At 39.7% G+C, this 19,639-nt stretch overlaps 1 protein-coding gene across 5 annotated transcripts in view; it reads left to right on the top strand.

Moving 5' to 3' along the window:
• P2RY6 (pyrimidinergic receptor P2Y6) overlaps positions 1 to 19,639 on the top strand; it is a 104,856-nt gene that overhangs the window by 63,510 nt on the left and 21,707 nt on the right. The window contains exons 1-2 of one of the 5 annotated variants that reach the window (XM_027848282.1): positions 400 to 460; positions 19,429 to 19,502. The gene's annotated coding sequence lies outside the window, so the exon portion shown is untranslated. Of the gene's footprint in view, positions 1 to 399; positions 492 to 13,700; positions 13,806 to 19,428; positions 19,503 to 19,639 lie in introns of those variants that run through there. The other 4 variants (XM_027848284.1, XM_027848281.1, XM_027848285.1 and 1 more) reach the window with 4 other exon arrangements.

Below are 19,639 nucleotides of genomic sequence, written 5' to 3'. Positions count from 1 at the left end.
TTTTATATGGAGGAAGTTTTCACTCTGGGATTTCCCTACACCAATGAAATCCCAAATCTAGGGGGAAAATTCTAAATCCCATAAGGGTTGCTGTGAGAAAGATATTTTGTAAAATGTGAAAACAAAATAACAATGAGAGATACTATCATTATGTGACATAATGATTAAGAATGTACTTTTTAAACTGTAAACTATAGCTTAAAAATAACAGTAAAGCATCTCCTCCCTGCTGAGGATTTGCTGTTATTATGGCTTAGGCAGACGTTAATAATAACCTACAATCACTGCTAACGGTAAAGGAAGAATCATTTCCCTACAGACAGCAGATGATTAAGCGCTGAGATGTGTGGGGTAGCGAAAAGATTATTAAGAGCTAGGAGGTTTCCTTTCTCGCCCTCACACTCACACAGGAAGCTGCAGATCAGGCGGAGGGGCTGTCCTCCTTGCTAAGTGGCCCGAGGTGAGTCCTGTCAGGTTCCAGGCCCAGGATGGTGAGTTTGCTGATGAGCTTTGGTTTTGGAAAGGTTTTAGCTCAGCGTGGCCATCCGTGGTAGAGCTTTAGGTCAGCCATGGCTTTGAATTAGACAATTGTGGCAGATAGCTAGTGCTGTGGTGCATAGAGCTCTGGACCTGGAATCAGAAAGACCTGAGTTCAAATCCCTGACTCAGACACTTCCTAGCTGTGTGATCTGAGCACGTCACTTCTCCTTTGTCTCCCTCTGTTTCCTCATCTGCAAAATGGGGATAATGATCGCACACAATTGTTGTGAGGACTAAATGAGATTATATATATATATATATACACACATATATATATATACATTATATATATATAGCACTTTGCAAGGCTTGAAGCAATATATAAAGGCTAGTGATTATACTATTATTATAGAGGCAGCCAGGTGGCACAGTGGATAGAGCTTTTGGCCTGGCATCAGGAAGACCTGAGTTCAAATACAGCCTCAGACACTTTTGAGTGGCCCTAGACAAAGATTCTCTCTCTCTCTCTCTCTCTCTTTATTTTCCCCATCTCTGCACAATTACCTTCCTATCTTAAGAGCTACAAGGAGATTTAAAAAATAGAACATAGAATGTCAGAGCTGGGACCTTGTAAGAGTAATAATGTTTATTCAAGAATCTATTATGTCAGTGCTATGAGTAATTCTTTTTTATTTTTGCCTAGGCAATGGGGTTAAGTGACTTGCCCAGGGTCACACAGCTAGTAAGTGTAAAGTGTCTGAGGCCAGATTTTAACTCAGGTCCTCCTGATTCTAAGGCCAGTGCTCTATCCACTGCACCATCTAGCTGCCTCTGCTATGGGTAATTCTGCCAGAGCTACAGGTCCCTGCTCCCTATAACATTGGAGAGTTGCTGTGCGCAAAAAATTCATCATCCTTTGACCAGCGGAATGATGCAATTCTCTGACTTAATTAAGCTGTTTATCAACCACCTCCATTCAGGCTTCCATCACCTCTCTCCTGGCCTACTGAAATGGCTTTCTCACTGTTACTCCTGCATCCAGTCTCTCCCCACACTCCAATCCATCCCCTACTCAGCTGCCAATGTGATTTTTCTTTTTTTTTTTCGGTGAGGCAATTGGGGTTAAATGACTTGCCCAGGGTCACACAGCTAGTAAGTGTCAAGTGTCTGAGCCCAGATTTGAACCCAGGTCCTTCTGATTCCAAGGCTGGAACTTTATCCACTGCGTGACTGAGCTGTCCCACCAATATGATTTTTCTTAAGCACAGGTCTAACCATATCACTCCGGACTTCTGGTAGCTCCCTATTACCTCCAGAATCAAAAATAAACTCTTTTGCTTGGCATTTAAAGCTTTTTATAACCTAGTTCCTTCCCATCTGGGGCACCTAGCTGGCGCAGTGGATAGAGCGCCAGGCCTGGAGTCAGGAAGATTCATCTGCCTGAATTCAAATCTAGCCTCAGACACTTCCTAGCTGTGTGACCCTGGGCAAGTCACTTAACCCCATTTGCCTCAGTTTCCTCATCGGTAAAATGAATTGGAGAAGGAAATGAGAAATCACTCCACTATCTTTGCCAAGAAAACTCCAGATGGGGTTCAGATCTTGTCTCAGACACTTAGTAGCTATGTGACCCATTGCTGAAACAATTCAACAACAACAACATCCTTCCTATCTATCCAGCCTTCTTATACTTTATTCCCCCCACCCCCACAAACTGGCTACACTGGCTTCCTTGAAGTTCCTAGTCTTCCACTGACTGAATTATTTAGGTAGAATACTCTGTCCCTTCACTTCCACTTGTTAGTTTACTTGGCTTCTGTCAAGAGTTCAAATCTTCTCTTCTGCGGGAAGTCTTTCCCTTTTCTACCACCTGCTAATTCCTTCCCCTTCAAATCATCTTTTGCTTCATGTACATACATATATATGTACATAGACATATACACACATATACATACACACATACGTACATATACATATACACACATGCACATATATACATACATCAGTGCTTGGCAGAGAGAAAGAGAGAGAGAGATAGGTATACAGAGATAGATATAGATATGGAAAGAGATATAGAGATATGCGTAGACATATAGATGTAGTTCTATCTTGTGCGTGCCTGGTTATTTACACGCTCTTACTTCCATTAGAACGTATGCATCTTGAGGGCAGGACTTGTGAGTTTGGGTTTTTGTTGTTGTTGCCTTAGGGTTTTTGTTTCCAGTGCTTAGTATGGTGCCTGATATGTAATGAGTGCTTAATCAATGCTTGGTCAGTGACTGCCTGACTGGCTAACTGGTTGGATGACTATTCGTCTCCTGACCTTAAGGCCTGTCCTTAAAGCCTTTCCAGAAGTGGAAGCGGAGCCTATTGGGGTTTGCACTCAGCTGACACAGCCTTTGAGAGGCCGGGGTCACCCCTTGAAAAGGCCTTTAAGGAAGATGTTAGCGGACATAATAACAACAGGGGAAGGGAGCAAGCTTCATTAACCACCTACTATGTGCCAGGCATTGTGCTAAGGCTTTACAATTATTGTCTTATTTGGTCCTCACAACAACCCTGGGAGGTAGATGCTATTGTTATCCCCATTTTATAGATGAGGAAACTGAGGCAGAGGTTAATGTCTCATATTTCTCTGTAGCTTTAGGGTTACAAAGTGCTTTCTTGACAATTTCCATATGAGAGAAGGTAGAGTAAGAATTATTACACTCATTTTACAGATTAAGAAACTGAGGTTCAGAGAAAGTAAGTGGTATATTTAACAAGGACCGGAAGTGGGATGGAAATCCAGTTCTCTTCTGAGTCCAAGTCCATCAATCTTTCCATTATAGAGTTGAAAAGGACCTTAAAGACGATCCAGCCCAAGCTTCTCATGTTATAGAGGAGAAAGGAAACTGAAGCACAGAGAGGTGAAGCTAGTAAATGTTAGAATGCACACCTGATCTTCTCACTCCATGTCTACAGCTAAGTGGTGCCGTGGATAGGGTGAGGAATTTAGAGTCAGAAAGATGGGAGTTCAGATCTTGTCTCAGACACTTAGTAGCTATGTGACCCGTTGCTCAGCACAGTGCCTGGCACATTGTAGATGCTTAATAAAGGACTGCTGACTTGACCTTGGGCAAATCACTTAACCTTTCTAAGCCTCAGTTTCTTCGTCTGTAAAATGGGGGTGATAACAGCATCTACTTTACAGGGTTGTTTGTCCAGGGGCTCAAATGAGATAATGCATAAACATTTTGTAAACTTTAAAGCACTTTGTAAATATTAGATAATAAGGAAGGAGAAGGAGGGGGAGAAGGTGAAGGAGGAAGAGAAGGAGAAGAAGGAGGAGGAGAAGGAGAATGCTTTCCTTTTATCATTTAGTTATAGAATAGGGAGTCACTTGCACAGAGGAGATACTTGAAGCCATTTGAGTGAATGAGAAAATTGGGAAAGAATGCAAAGAAAGAAGAAAACATAAATAGTGCCTGGGGAGACTTACATTTAGGAGGAGGAGGAAGATTGCCCCAAGACTGAGAATGAGTGATCAGAGAAATAGGAGGAAAACTAGGAAAGAGCACTGTCATAGTAGCCAAAGGAGGAGAGGATATCCAGAAGGAGGAGATGGTCAGTTGTGTGAACTGCTGCAAAGATCAAGGAAAATGAGGAGAAAAGGTCATTAGAGTAATCCTAGTAATTGGTCGTTCTTCCCCTTAAGCTTTGATTCCAGGCAATTAGCAGGTTTTTGGTGACCTTTGAGACAGCACTTTCACTAAAGCAGTACAAATGGAAGCCAGATTAGAATGTGTTGAACTGAGAAAATAGAGAAAGTGAGAAAATAAAGATAGTGACATAAACATTTCTTTCTAGAAGTTTGCAGTGAAAGGGAGGAGAAAGGAAGAAGGAAGGAAATAAGTTCTTAGTAAGTGCCTACTATACGGCAGACACTGTGCTAAGCACTTCACAAAAATCATCTCACAACAACTCTGGGAGGTAGGTGCTATAACTATCTCCATTTTACAGTTGAGGAAATTAAGGCAGACAGAGATGACTTGCCCTGGATTATACAACTAGCAAGTGTCTGAGGCTAGATTTGAACTCAGGTCTTCCTGACACAAGCTTCAGTGCTCTATCCACTGTACCACCTGCCTGTCTGAGAGGTAGAGCTCTATAAATCATGATCAAATAAGCTCAATAGATGATATTTCTTAGGTGAGGGACATTGTATTTGTAAAAAGAGAGAAGAGAGCCAGTAGAAAAGGCGAGTTGGAAGGTGAAAATAAAAACTCATCATTCATATCCTTCATTTGGCTGGGTAGTCCAAAGTATATGCCCATCACAAATTCACTTCTGTTCTGTCTTCCCATTATTTTCATCCAAATGTTATTCACCAATGCTCCCCTAATTTTTACCCAGATATTTCCCTACAGACGCATGATGTATTTCTGCTGTCTATTCTATAGTGGACTAGCCATTGAATTTGGAATCAGGAAGCCTGAACTAAAATTATAGTTTTATGCTTACTGGCTAGTGACTTGCTCTCGCTGAGCCTCGGTTTCTTAAGCCATAAAATGTGTATGATAATACTTCTAGTACCTACCCCCAAAAGATGATTGTGAGTAAAGCACTTGGTAAACTCTAAATTCTTAATAAATGTGTATTATTAGTAATCATCATCACTACTATTAACAATTTCATTCTCCTCGTCTTTTTCCATGGAATTTATTACAGAAATATACCTTGCTATTTATTCTTTTATATTTAATGTTCTGTGCATCGTTGCTGAGGTAGAGAAAATAACTGCTTTGGGTAATTGAATGAGAATACTGAGATGTCAGCTCATCTTCTGCAGGCTCTCTGAAAGCATCTGCACAACTCCTGTAGAACAGAAGATGATGCTAGTTAGCTATGTACTCCATCCTGTTCCAATAAGATTCCCATTTCATTGGCTAGGTCTCCACATTATGAAAGCTTTTCATCCTACTTAACTTAGAGATTATGAATATTTGAGATGGTGATATCTACTAGAAATGTCTTTCTTAAATTTTTATGAATCAGTGTTATGTCCAGGAAATTGTGGCCAGTATGGTTCTATGGTAACAGTCTGGTCTAGTACAGTTTATTGATTTATTCAGATTTTGTGGTCTATGTTTATAGAATAAGGATTTGTCATCTGTTAGTTTGTTAAAAATAGCAAGCTTATGATTTGTAATCCTAGCCACCAGATCATGTCTTGTTTTTGGTCGGTACTAAAATTTTTGTAGTTTGAAATGATGTGCTGCACAGTCTTTACCATTTTCTTCCATAAACTGAATTGGTCAATAAGTCCAGCATCCTTAGGGATAACCTTTCTGTGATTTCTATTGGCAATGACCTATTCTTGAATTGCCAACCTAAGCCCTTCTATCTCTACAAGTTAAACAAATGATTTATTTGTTGGATGCTTCCTTGTCAATATATTATTGGTGATACTTATATGGATGTTTTTATCCTTGGATCCTTAGCTGTTTCGTAGTTAGAAGTAAAACACTTTTAGTTACATTTAATGAGCCTTTACTGTTATTCAATGAAGTGATGTCCACTTTTCTAAAGGTATTTTTGTAATTTTATATTAAGTTTCCATATGTTTTGAAATGCCTATCAATCTTCTTTCTCCTTTTTGACGAGAACATATATTCCTCTTTCCTTAGCTTCCTTAGGGTAATGGAGCCTGGGTTTTATTAAAATATTAAGAAAAATTGGTTTTTGTTAGGGCACTTTGCAAATTCATTACAATTCATTTTTTCAGTTCTGAAAGTATATGCTTAGACTGAGACAGTTATGTGTAAGTATCAATTGCTTTGAATATATTCTTCTCATTGAGTTTTGATTTCAGGATACCAATAATTCTCTTGACTTGTATGTCATGAGTAAGTCATGAGTCCGGAGCCAAGTGAAAGGCTTTGCAATCATCCCAAAAGGCAGCATCAACATTACAACTTACTCAGGCAGCTAGTTCAGTAATTACTGGACTTGTAAGTCAGTCTTTATAATCCTAGTAATTGGGAACCATTAGGCACATTCTTCTTGTTGTCTAGCTATATAGAATTTTCTAGTGTTTATGAATCTTTTCAGTGATACAAGCTGTGAATGCTTTTAGAAAGTATACAAACACAGAACTGGCTCATAGTTCTAGGGGTCTTTAGTGTTCTGATTTTTTGGTAGTAGGTGTATGATGCCTTCTGTCAAGAAGGATGGGATCAGGCCAGAGGAAGCTAATCAAATAATTTGCTAATAACTCCTACAGCGTCGTCAAGCATTTGAGCCAATAATTAAGGATCTTATCTGGCCCAGCCACCTTCTAGTTTTACAGAGAAGCTACTGTTTCAGTAGCCCCGTCGCTACCCCTGCCATTGACCTAGCTGTTCTGTTCCCATTTTATTAATGGTGTCCAAGAATTCTTGGCCACGGTTGTCATTTTGCATTTTCAACTTGCACTGCAACTCACATGTTGATTGTGTTAGATTTATTATATAGACAAACAGAGATTTTCCATATCTTTCTTCTTTGTAGGGAAGAGGGGTAGGAGGGTGGTGGGTCTCACTCTCTTCAAATTTTTTTTTCAAACCTCTATAGTGGAGTGCTTGATTGCTGTTGAGTCGTTTCTTCTGTTCTTTGTATTGCATTCCTTGTATTAATGCCTTAACCTTTTAATTTTTGCTTCCAGCTATGGATTCATGGAAGCATGAATTGCTCATCTACTTTTGTTTTCCATATACTGCTGAACATATGTTCTTTTTTGTTGCCTTTAATTCGGTGATATGGTGTTCAAGGTTTCTACTGCACTGATGGCTAGATATTGATGTAATCTTCTAATGCCTTTCTACAGGTTTTCAATAGCTTTCTCATCTCACTTCTGCCATAGTGGTATTTGCTACCTGTCCTTAGGAAGATTCCTCCATAGCTCCACCTGTCCTCGTATAATTTCTTTTTTCTGAGACTGAGTCTCCCTATTTCTCTCAGGCTGGCAGTGCAGTGGCTACTCATGGGCTGATTGGTCTGGAAAGAGTCAGACATGACTAAAATGACTTAATGGCAGCAGCAATAGCACCTACCTTCCAGGATTGTTGTGAGGATCAAATGAGATAATATCTGTAAAAAACACTTAGCACAGTGCCTGGCACATAGTAGGTATTACATAAATGCACTTCCCTTCCACTGCGTCTCCCCTCATGACCTGGCTGATGAGATGGGCTTTGAGGAGATTATCATCATCATCTTGTCCTCATTTTTTCCAGTGAAATTCAGCTAGAAAGAGTCCTAAGATGAGTCACAACTTTATTATGATTTTACATTCCATGGATTGTTCCACAGGTAGACAAAATAACTGATGTTTGTAGATGGAGTAAAGGTTTAGGGTGTAAGCTCATTAAGAGCATCTTAAGCATAATTCCAGCAGTAGTCAGGACTACAGGGATGACATGCACTTCATCTGCTTCCAAGATAATTTTGACATCGGTGCTAAGTCTCTATGTTTTGAAAACCTTTCATTCCTCTAAGCTTGGAGGTTATGAGAAATAAGGTGGTGGCATATATTGAAAACATCATTGTCGAACTTTTATGGATCAGTGTAACATCCAGGCAATTGGAAGCAATGGGATAATGACTGATCCCAGTACAATTTATGAGTTGAATTCTCTGGGTTATTTTGAGGTCCTTATTAGCAGAGTGTCTATTTGTCTCTTAGTCTATGAGAAAGAGCAAATTTCTGATGGAAAATTCTAGCCACCAGATTATGTCAATCAGTCAACGAGCAGGTGTTAGACACTGTAATAAGTAATGGGAATACAAATGCAAGCTAAAAGAAAGACAGTCCCTGACCTCAAGGAGCTTACATTCTAATAGGGAAGACAATACACAAAGGGAAATTAAGAAAGGGGGAAGGAAAAGAAGGTTCAGAGTCATGATGGAAGAATCTAGAGGGGTGCAGCCTGGTGGAAAATGAAAAAAAAAAAACAGCTGGCCTGGGCACTCTTCTTAATGGCAGCTCTGGAAGGAGCCAGGGACCCAGGGTCAGAAGGTACATCCAAATTATGAGTTCCAGGAATGAAGTGATCTTCCAGGATGAGGAGCTTTCTGGGGCATGATCTGGGTGCCCTTCTCAAAAAGAGGTTCTGGAAGGGTTGGAGAACATGTCTTGCTAGGCAATCAGTGTATACTAAATTTCTGTAACCTACAATAATGGGTGGCAGTTTTTGCTTTGAATAATCTACATTGTTAGGAAGTCTAGGTTCCTTAAGGACACCCATCTGAAATTTCTGGTGGCAATAGTGGGCTTCTAAATTTTTGTCATAAACCCCTTCATTTCCATAAACAAATCCACATTTGTTTCAATTTTATTTGTCAACATATAAAGGGTTGTTTATACCAATTTTGCCCAGAGAGGACTTCCTTTTTAATATCTCTCTCAGATCTTAGCTGTTTATTATTATTGTTATAAATATTGTGATAATTTCTTTTTCTATCTTTTTGATCACATTTATACAGAAACATTCCTTAGATGAATTGCTTTCCTGCTATTATTCTTTTATATTTAATATATAAAGACATAGTAGGCGGTAGTATAGTAAAATCAAACTCAAATGGAAAGCATCCCTGTGGGCTGCATATTGACTTAGAAAATCCAAATTAGCATCATCTATGTTGTGTTGTATTTTTATTAATTTTGTTAAACATTTCTCAATTATATTTTAATCTGGTTCTAGAGGCAGGTGCTCACCAGAAGCCCAAAGTCTGACACCTCTGGACTATAGTGGCTAGGGAGCTAGACTCAAAATCAGGAAGACCCAGGTTCAAATCCTGCCTTGCACACATAAGGGTTGTGTGATTCTGGGCAAATCATTTAACTTCTCATTGCCCCAGATAATTCTCTAGTACTATGTGTTTCAGAGAAGATGTGGCTGGCATTGATAGAGGACGACTGCTCACCCTTACACTGATAAAATCCTAAGTTCAGTACTTATTCCTGTTTAATGTTCTGTAGACCATTTTCTAGATGGGTAAAACAACTCTTTTTTGGAATTACGTTGTTAGGATACAAACTCATCATCTGTAGGTCACTGAAAGCAACCTCGGTGCAACTCTTGTAGCTCTTATTAATATTATCAATTTTTTTGAACATTGTGTGACTTCGTGTTGCCTGGGGCAATGCCCTCACCTTCTTCCATGACCTTCACTACCCTACTTCATCACCACACTCCAAGTTTGAGTATCACTTTTGTCCCTCTTTTCTGTCATTGTCTGCTGGAAATTATTAAACATCACTTAAGCTTCTCTGTCCCTGTTTTTCTTCTTCTGAAAGCATTCTTCCCATTTTGTTCTCACTGCCTTCCTAAGTACCCAGCTTTACCACTTGATCTGGGGCACCAGAAAGAGAGGTGATGTAAGAAAAGTTTCAAGGGACTAGAAGTCAGGACACCTGGGTTCAAGCCTCCAGTTCCATCCCTTACTGACTGTTTTCCTGGGCAAATTGATTACCTTCTCTGATTTTCAGTTTTCCCCTCTATAAAATAGGAAATACTCTCACTACCTCTGACAAGGAAATTGGAAGAAAATGCTTTTTAAAAAAATTGTAAACGCCTATAAAATGGGAGTTATTACTGTTTATTGAGATAAGATGAAAACACATTTTATAAACTGTAAAGTAACCCCTCCCCACCTGAGAGATTCTTCTTATTATAGTGTACCAAGACAGTAATAATAACATCCAACTTCTGCTAACAGTGAAGGATCATTTCCCCACAGACAGTAAATGAGTAAGTGCCGAGATGTGTAGGGCAGAGAAAAGATTATTATTAGCAAGAACATTTCCTCTCTCTCTCACACACTCTTTGACTGAAAGAGATTGCATCTTCTCCTTTCCCTGAGGCCCTTGGGCTAGGGGGCTGCCTTTCCTGTAAGGTAGCCTAGGGCATGTCTTCTCAGATTCTGGCCATAGGGGAGGTAAAGATCCTGATGAGTCTTAGGAAAAGGTTTCAGCTCAGGGCACCCAGTGTCTTTCTGGGAAGCTCCAAGCCAGCTTTGGCTTTGAATTAGAGAATCATGGGAACTTCAGGCCAAAAATTGGGAAGTGTAGAGTTCATCCAATCCACTCTGCTGCATTCTACCTAGATACCACGGAATACGAAAATTAATAAGATAATATGAAACACGTAGAGAAAATAAGGAGAAGAATCACAGAACGTTAGTCATAGAGACTATCTTGTCCTACTGCCTTGTTTTGCAAAGGGGGAAACTGATCCCCAGAAAGGGAAGGGACTTGCCCCAAGGGAAGATTTAGACTCAAAGCCAGGTGTTCAAATTGGAGAGGGTTGGTCAGAAGTCCTGAGACACTAACTGGAGGTCACTGCTGGAGAGGCTACTTGTGAAGAAATGCTAGATGTTGCACGGGACTGTTCTTTCCCAACCCCAGAATTGCTATGACAGTAAGGAGATACAGTATCCTATGTTTTGAGTGAGTTGTCACTGGGAAGAAGATTTGGATTTTTTTCCTACTTCAGCCTAGAGGGCAGAGCAAGGAGCAATGGGTGAAAAGGGAGATTTAGTCTTGATGTCACAAAAAACTTCCTAATGATTAGAACTTCTGCAAGGTAAAGTGGGCTGCCCGGGGAGGAAGTGGGCTGCTTTCCTGTCACAGGAGATCTTGAGGCATCCGCTGAACAACCACTTGTCAGGGATTTTGTTGAAGGAAAAATCAGTAGCTTCTGAGATTCCCAACAGCTTTTGGATTTTATGAACCAATTTAAAATCAATGTGAGTGTGGGAGGCATTATGTCTGACCCAGAGTAGGCACTAAATATATGCTTGATGATTGATTGACAGAAGCCAGAAAATTCACTCATGGATTAGTATCTATTAGTATCTAATATGTATAAAGCACTAGAGATACGAAGACAAAAAACAAAACAGTCCCTCTGCTCAGGAAGCTTACATTCTCCTGGGGAATTTAACACGTACACAAGAAAATAAACTCAAAAATATATGCAAATAATAAAAAGTCATTTCAAGAGCCACAAAAGATTTTTAAGTAGAGAGTGACAGTCACATCTATATTTTATGAATATCAATCTGATAGTTGTGGGAAGAATAAATTGGAGACAGGAGAGACTTGAGGCAGGGAGGCTAATTAGGAGGTTATTACAATAGTCCAGATGAGAAACCATGAGGGTCTGAACTAGGGTAGAGGCTGGTGAGTGAAGAGAAGGGGACAGAGTCAAAAGGCCTTTCCTGGGGCTGCCTCACTTGATCTACTGACCAAAGGACTCTTGGCTAGAGACTCTAGGGGTCATTTTCAGAGACAATTGGGTCTGTGACCTGTAAGAGTATAGTAATACATACAAAATGAATACAAGGTAGTCTGGGGAGTTTGCACTAGCAGCTTCAGAAAGGTTTTGTGTAGAAGGTGGGGAACTTGAGCTGTGTCTTAAAGAAAACTAGGATTCTCAGAGTTAGATGGAGGGAGGGAGAGTATTCCAGGCATGGGGGACCATCTATGAAAAAGTGTAGAGATGAACACTGGAGTATCTAGAACAAGTAGCAGAGGGTGTGAGGGGTGAGAGAGCTGGGAGCAGTGAAGGGGACCTGGTGAGCAAAGGAAGTGGGGGCTGACCCCATTTTGTGAACTTTGAAAAATCAAGGGTCTCTAAGGCATCCTGGGTCTCCCAATAGGAATGGGCTGTTTGGGTATTCACAGAATGACGGAAATCACAGAATATGAGACATAGAAGGGACCTTAGGGAACATCTAGTCCAACCTATTATCCCTGTCTGCACCATACCAGAGAGGTCATTCAACCTATGCTCAAAGACTTTCAATAAAGGGGCACCATACCGTCTCCTCAAGCCACTCATCCCACTTTGGACCAGCTCTAACTGTGGGGAAGTTTCCTTATGTAATATCTAAATTTGCCAATTGTCAGCTTCCTCTCTCCCTCTCTCCCCAGGGCTCCTGATGATGCCCTCTGGGGCCATCGAAGACAAGTTAATTTCCTCTTCTATATGACAGTGCTTTAAACACTTGAAAACATCGAAGCTGTTTCCCACAGTCTTCTTTTCCCTAGGCTGGCAAATAGGCCAGCATCACCATATTGTACAATGTGTAGAGGGGATGAACATAAAAGCAGACTGGAAAGATTAAAAGGGGCCAGATTGCAACGATCCAAACAGAATGAGTTACTTGATATTTGATCCTTTAGGTAACAGGAAGCCTCTGCAGTTTATTGAGTAGGATGGTTCAGAGACATGTTTTAGGAATATCCCTTTGGCAGCTATATGAAGGATGAATTGCAAAGAAAGAATGGCTGCAGTAAGACCTAGTAGGAGATTTTTTCAGTAACTCAGGCCAGAGGTAACACAGGTAACATAGCAGCCACAAGAGTAGGGAGACGGGGATGGTATTGGATAGAGATTGCGGATGATGGAAAGACATAAGTTGGCAGCTGGTTGAGTATGGGGGATAAGGGAAAGTGAAGAATCAAAGATGATGGTTAGGTTACAAGCCTGGGAAACTAGAAGAATGCTGGTGCCTTCAACAGAAATAGGGAATGTTTGGAGGGGAGAGATGTTGAGTTCTCTTTTGGACATATTATGTCTCAGATGTCTCAGGACATCTGGTTCTAAATGAACAATAGGCAGTTAATGACGCAGAGATGGTAGTCTCTAGTGAGAGTTGTTTAGGGATAGGAAGACTTGGGACAGTTTATAGGCCGAGGTGAAGGAACTAGTAGGTAGAGAGAGATTGGGAAGAGAGGGGGTTGATAGTGAGGGCAACCTGAGGGGAAGGCTGGAAGGGATGGCATCAAGGATGCATGTAGATGGATTGGCCTTGGTGGGGAGAAGACCACAGCTTCATCATAGAACAGAATAAAAGAGGAAATGGTGGGAGATGATGTCAAGGTGTGAGAGGAAGAGGAGGTGACTGACACAGAGGATGGGAGAAGAAGGAAATCTTGGTGAATAGTCTTAATTTTTTTTTATTAAAGTCCATGGCAAAGACCTCAGTTGCTGTGGGAACCTTGAAGAGAGAAGCAGAAGTCTGGAATAATTGTTGAGAGCAGCATAAAGAATCAGTCATAGAGGCAAAACAGGATTGCCTTGTTGCAAACCCAGGAGGTAGCTGCTATTATTATCCTAATTTTACAGTTGAAGAGACTGAAGAAGACAGAGATTAAGTAAATTGGTCTAGTGTCACACAGCCAGTAACTGTCGGATGCTGGATTTGAACTCAGGTCTTCAAGATTCCAGGCCCAGTGCTCTATCCCCTGCTGCCACCTAGCATGAAAGTAAGTTTTACTGAGTACTACTGAAAAGGTAAGCTGGAACCAGATTGTGAGTTTTTATTTCATCTTACAGCCAAATAGGAAACTCCTAACAAATTTTGAACAAGGGAGTGACTTGCAGAGTGTAGGTGCTTAATCTACTGACCTGTGCCTTAGCAACATTACTCTGGCTACTGTGGGGATGACTTTACAGTGTGGAGAGATTGGAGGCAGGGAGACCATTTGGAGGCTATGATTGTAGTCTAGATGATCGGTGCTGAAGGTTGGAACCATCATAGTGATTTCAGGATAGCCAAGGAGTGGTTGGGTTCCAAGGAGAGAGAATTAACAAACTGTAGATGCAAATAGTGACACAAAGGGAAGAGTAAAAAATGATTCCAACATTCTAAGCCTTGATGACTAGAGAGACAGTGGTGTCAATAGCAAAAGTAGAAAAGTTTGGAGAAAGGGTAAATTGGAGGGGAAGATGACAAGCTCAGTCCCAGAGACTGAAGAAAGGGAGCATGGTAAATGGAAGCTTTGAGTGAGATGACTTTCTGGAAGTTTTCAGTTAAAGGGATGAGAGATATAGGACAGTAGATCAAGGGGATAAGAAGGTCCAGAAGTTTGTTTTTTCTTTTCAATTTCTTTTTAGGATAGTAAAGATCTAAATATGTTTGTAGGCAGAAGGGAAGAAGCAAGTGGAGAGGGTAAGACTGAAAAGAAAGTAACTCATGATCTATTTCCATCTGACTGGGGAGTCTTTTGTATGTTTCTACTGTTCTCCCCCTTCCTATGATCCTCTCTCACATGTTTCCCACTATGTTTCCACATTAGGAAGTTGTAGTCATGAGGTATGAATTTAACTCCAGACTTACTGGCTTACTGGTTCTGTGACACTGGGCAAGTTTCTTTTCCTCTCCAACTCTCAGTTTCATTATTTCTAACATGAGGGTAATTGTACTCCCAGTACCTACCTCACCAGATTGTTTTCAGGAAAAGGCTTTGCAAAGCTTAACCTGTTCTGTGTGTTATGATGATGATGATGATGTTATCATAGCCGAATAATTCATTGTCAGATGGCCAGTTTACTAATGATAAGCCTCTCTGTACTTAGACTGAGCCTTGAAAAGGAGACATAGTTTGTAACCAGGACCATACTTGAAATATTTCTAGTGTGGCAGAATCCATCAGAGATTTGTTTCGTTGACAGAGCCTTTGAAAAACCAAGATATCCATGCAATATCAAGAGATCTAAAAGAAAGCCTCACTCATTAGATGGACTCTCTGTGATCATTTCATAGGGGTACATGGATGAGAGTTTCTAAAGATTGGTATGCATGGATGGGTTGGCATGTAGATCATTGGAGAGTTGTATTAATATTGAGAACTATTGTTGTAATTATTATCTATTCTTTTTTTCCTCTTTGTTTTCCTCCTATATTTATTGGAAACACTTCTAGTGTTTCCCAATTGTGTATAATAGCATTTGGATTTAGATAGATTATTTGAATCATATATACTTTTTAAAAAATATTATTCAACAATAGCACTTCTAATACTATATCCCAAAGAGATCATACAAATGGGAAAAGGACCCACATGTACAAAAATATTCATAGCAGCTCTTTTTGTGGTGGCAAAGAACTGGAAATTGAGAGGATGCCCATCAATTGAGGAATGGCTGAACAAGTTGTGGCATATGAATGTAATGGAATACTATTGTGCTATAAGAAATGATGAACAGGCTGACTTCAGAAAAACCTGGAAAGACTTGCATGGTCTGATGCTGAGTGAACTGAGCAGAACCAAGAGAATGTTGTACACAATAGCAGCCATGTTGTGCAATGACTAATATTGATAAACTTAACCCTTCCCAGTAATACAAGGTTCTAAGACATCTCCAAAGGCCTCGTGATGGAAAATGCTATCCACATCCAAAGAAAGAACTATGGAATTTAAATGCAGATCAAAGCATACTATTTGCTATTTTTTTTTCTCTTCTGTTTGTTTCCTCTTTCTGGTGGTTCCTTCTATTGGTTCTGATTCTTACTTACAACATCACTAATGTGAAAATATGTTTAATCGGAATGTATATGTATAGCCTATATCAGATTGTGTGCCGTCTTGGGGAGGGTGGTGGGGAGGAAGGGGGAGAAAAAATTTTAAACTCAAAAGCATATGGAAGTGATTGTTGATAAATCAAAATAAATTAATAAAAAAATAAATCACTAAAAATTATTATTTATTTTTAACACTCTTTTTTTTAAATTTTGAGTTCCAAATTTTCTTACTCCTTCCAACCTCTCTCCCACTCACTGAGAAGGCAAGCAACATCATATCAATTACACATATGAAATCATTGAAAACATATTTCCATATTAGCCATGTTACAAAAAGCAAGAAAAATAAAGAAAGTGAGAAAATTACACTTCAATTTTCACTCAGAGTTCAACAGTTCTATCTCTGGAGGTAGATAGCATTTTTCACCATGAGTCCTTTGGAATTGTCTTGGATCATTGTATTGATCAGAGTAAGTAAGTGTCACAGTTGATCATCATTACAATATTGTTGTTAGTGTATACAATGACTTCCTGGTTTTATTCACTTTACTTTACATCAGTTAACATAGGTCTTCCCAGGTTTTTCTGAAACCATCTCTATTATAATTTTTTTAAATTTTATTTTTATTTATTTATTGATTGATTGATTGATTGCTATGCAATTGGGGTTAAGTGACTTGCCCAGGGCCACACAGCTAGTAAATATGTGAGGCCAACTTTGAATGCAGGTCTTTCTGACTCCAAGTCTAGCACTCTATCCACTGAGCCACATATCTGCCTCCTCTTACATATGGCACCTTTTAGCAAAATGTAATTTCCCTGATTATCTCTTTTAATTAGGTCTCTTTTTGCTTTTGTTTTGTCTGAGATCTTGGTTGCTACCACCACTTTTTTTTTTTTTACTTCAGCTGAAGCCTAATAGATTCTGTTCCAACCCCTTATTTTAACTCTATGTGTTTTTCTGTGTCAAGTGTGCCTCTTGAATACAACATATTGTTGGATTCTGGTTTCTAATCCATTCTGCCATCTGTTTATGTTTTATGAATGAGTTCATTTCATTCACATTCACAGTTATGATTAATATGTATTTCCCTCCATCCTATTTTCTTCATCCTATTCTCTCTTTTTACCATGTCCCTCCTCAAAAGTCTGTTTTGCTTCTGACCACTGCCTCCCTTCATCTACCCTCCCTTTTATCCTGCACCCAGTGGCAGCAAATAGTCCCCTGTAATCTCTTTTTGACCAGCTGTCTGACCCCCTTACCATCTCTGGGCTGAGAACTCTGGATGCTGCCACTGCCGCTTTGTGTGCTTTAGGCCAGCTCCAATCCCTGCGGAACAGACTTCTTCTGCTAACCTCCTAAATTGTCTAAGGCTGGGAAAATATCTCACCATTTGTTGGCTCTGCCACTCCATTCAATTTGATGCATTTTTAAAAAGTTGTTTGGAGGAGAATGTTGGAAGAGTTCAGCTGTTGTTGCCTCTACCCTGTCATCTTGGCTTTGCCTTTATCCATTCCTTTTAAACATTATACATTCAAATTGCTGTATTCTAGACTTGAATCGCATCCTACCATTGCTACATTCCAGTCCAGAATCCTATCCCACCACTGCTATAATATTGACCTGAATCTCATTCCACCATTACTGTAATCTAGACCTTAATCTCATCCCACCAACACTCTATAATACCTGTAAGGTTGTTTTCATCTTTTTACATTATAATCTCTACCTCACTTTATCACCCATTCTTTGTGCATTAAGAGAAAGACTGTCTTTACATAACTACTATTTTTGGAGGCACTTGCCTCCTATGAAACAATGGGCATTTCTCTACTGCTTTGTCTTTCTAGTTATTCTTCCTAAGTCTTTCTCACTGTCTTCCGTAGTGCCCAGCTTTGCAATTTATCAGGTTTCACTCAAAAGAGAAGGGATTTTCAAGAAATTTCATGGGAATAGGAAGTGGGTCATCAATGTTCAAATCCCCAACATCATCACTTACTGTCTTTAACCCTAGACAAGTTTCTCCTCCTTTCTGAACCTCAGTTTCCCCATCTGCAAAATGGACCTAATAATACTTGCACCTTCATGGAATTATTAGTGAGGAAAGTTATATATAAACTGTAAAGCACTGGAAAAATGACTACTTGATATTAAATATATAAAGGGTGAAAAGAAGTTTTCCAAACTGTAAAGGCCCCCACCCCTAGCAGAGGGATTCTTCTTATTATAGCTTACAAAGACAGTAAATAATATACAATTCCTGCTAACAATAAGGGAGGAATCATTTCCCCACAGACAGCAGATGATTAAGTGCCAAAATGTGTGGCGTAAGGAAAGATTATTATCAACAAGAACACTTCCTCTCTATTCTTCTCTCTCCTTGACTAAAAGAGGTTATGTTTCTCCTTTTTCTGGGCCTCCTCAGTTGAGGGGCTTACCTTTCTTGTAAGCTGGTGGCCCAAGGTGTTTCCCCTTAGGTTCCAGACCCAAGGCAGTTGAGAAACATGGTAAACCTTGGGAATAGGTTTCAGCTCAGAGTGTCCAGTGTCTGTTGGGGAGCTCCTGGCCAGCCCTGGTTTTGAATGAAACAATCTGTGGGCGCTTCAGACTAGAGGGAGAAACTGAAGAGATTCATTCAAGCATAGATTTAGAGGTGGAAGATACCCCCTAATTTTACAGATAAGGAAATTTAATGGCTTTCCTTTGTGGATTTTTTTAAAGTTTACAAATAATTTTCCTCACTAACCATCTGCCTGCCTCAGCTAGAACATAAAATGTTAACGCTAGAAGGAACCTTAGAGATCATCTGATCTCCTCATTTTTCCATGGATGAAGGTGAGGCTCCAAGAGGGCCAACAGCAAATCGGTCCAAATCCAGGACCAGACCCAAGGTTTCCTGACTTAGCCCCAAGACTCTTCTCTTCTACTATTTCCTCCTGGATTTTGTTATTGCTGTATAAAAATGTTGATGACTTTTGTGGATTTATTTTGCAACTTTACTGCAGCAATTTATTGTCTCAGTATTTTTTTTTCGCTAATTTCCTAGGGTATTCTAAGAAAACCAATATGTTATTTGCAAATAGGAAGAATTTTGTCTCCTCTCTTCCAGTAGTTACATCTTACATTTCTATCTCTTGTCTTATTGTTCTCATTAGCATTTCTATGACTATATCAAATAGTAGTGAAAAAAGGGGGAGCATTCTTACAATATTTTTGGAATTATTGAGCAAAGTTTCTAATGTTTCCCAATTACAGAAAATTCTAGTTTTGGGCTTTAAATGTATACTTTTTATTATAGTAGAAAACTGTCCATCTATTCCTTGTGCTTTGTAAGGTTTTTAGCATCAACAAGTGTTATACTTTGTCAAAGGCCTTTTTTGTATCTATTGATGTAATCATATCATTTAGGGAGTATTGTTTTTAATATGATTGTTTATATTGTTTTCCTAATATTAAACCATCCTCACATCCCTAACACGAATGCAGCTTGGTCATAGTAAAGCTTATGCTGCTGTAGTCATTTTGCTAGTATTTTATTGAAAATTTTTGCATCAATATTTGCAAGTGATATTGGTCTAAAGTTCTGTTTCTCTGCTTTATCTCTCCCCCAGGACTCTTCATTACACACTAGGAGAAGATGTAAGGAAGAAAGGAGGAGAGAGAAAGAGAAAGAAAGAAGAGAGAGGTGAGAGAAAGAGAAAAAGAGAAGTAGATGAGAAGAGGGAGGGAAGAAGAGGGAGAGAGAGACAGAGGGGGGGAAGAGAGGGGGGAAGAGGAGAGAGAGAGAGAGAGAGAGAGAGAGAGAGAGAGAGAGAGAGAGAG

Source organism: Vombatus ursinus, unplaced genomic scaffold (genome assembly GCF_900497805.2).
Source record: "Vombatus ursinus unplaced genomic scaffold, bare-nosed wombat genome assembly UNPS02005659.1, whole genome shotgun sequence".
Taxonomy (NCBI): Eukaryota; Metazoa; Chordata; class Mammalia; order Diprotodontia; family Vombatidae; genus Vombatus; species Vombatus ursinus.
This window is presented reverse-complemented; position numbering and strand designations above follow the sequence as displayed.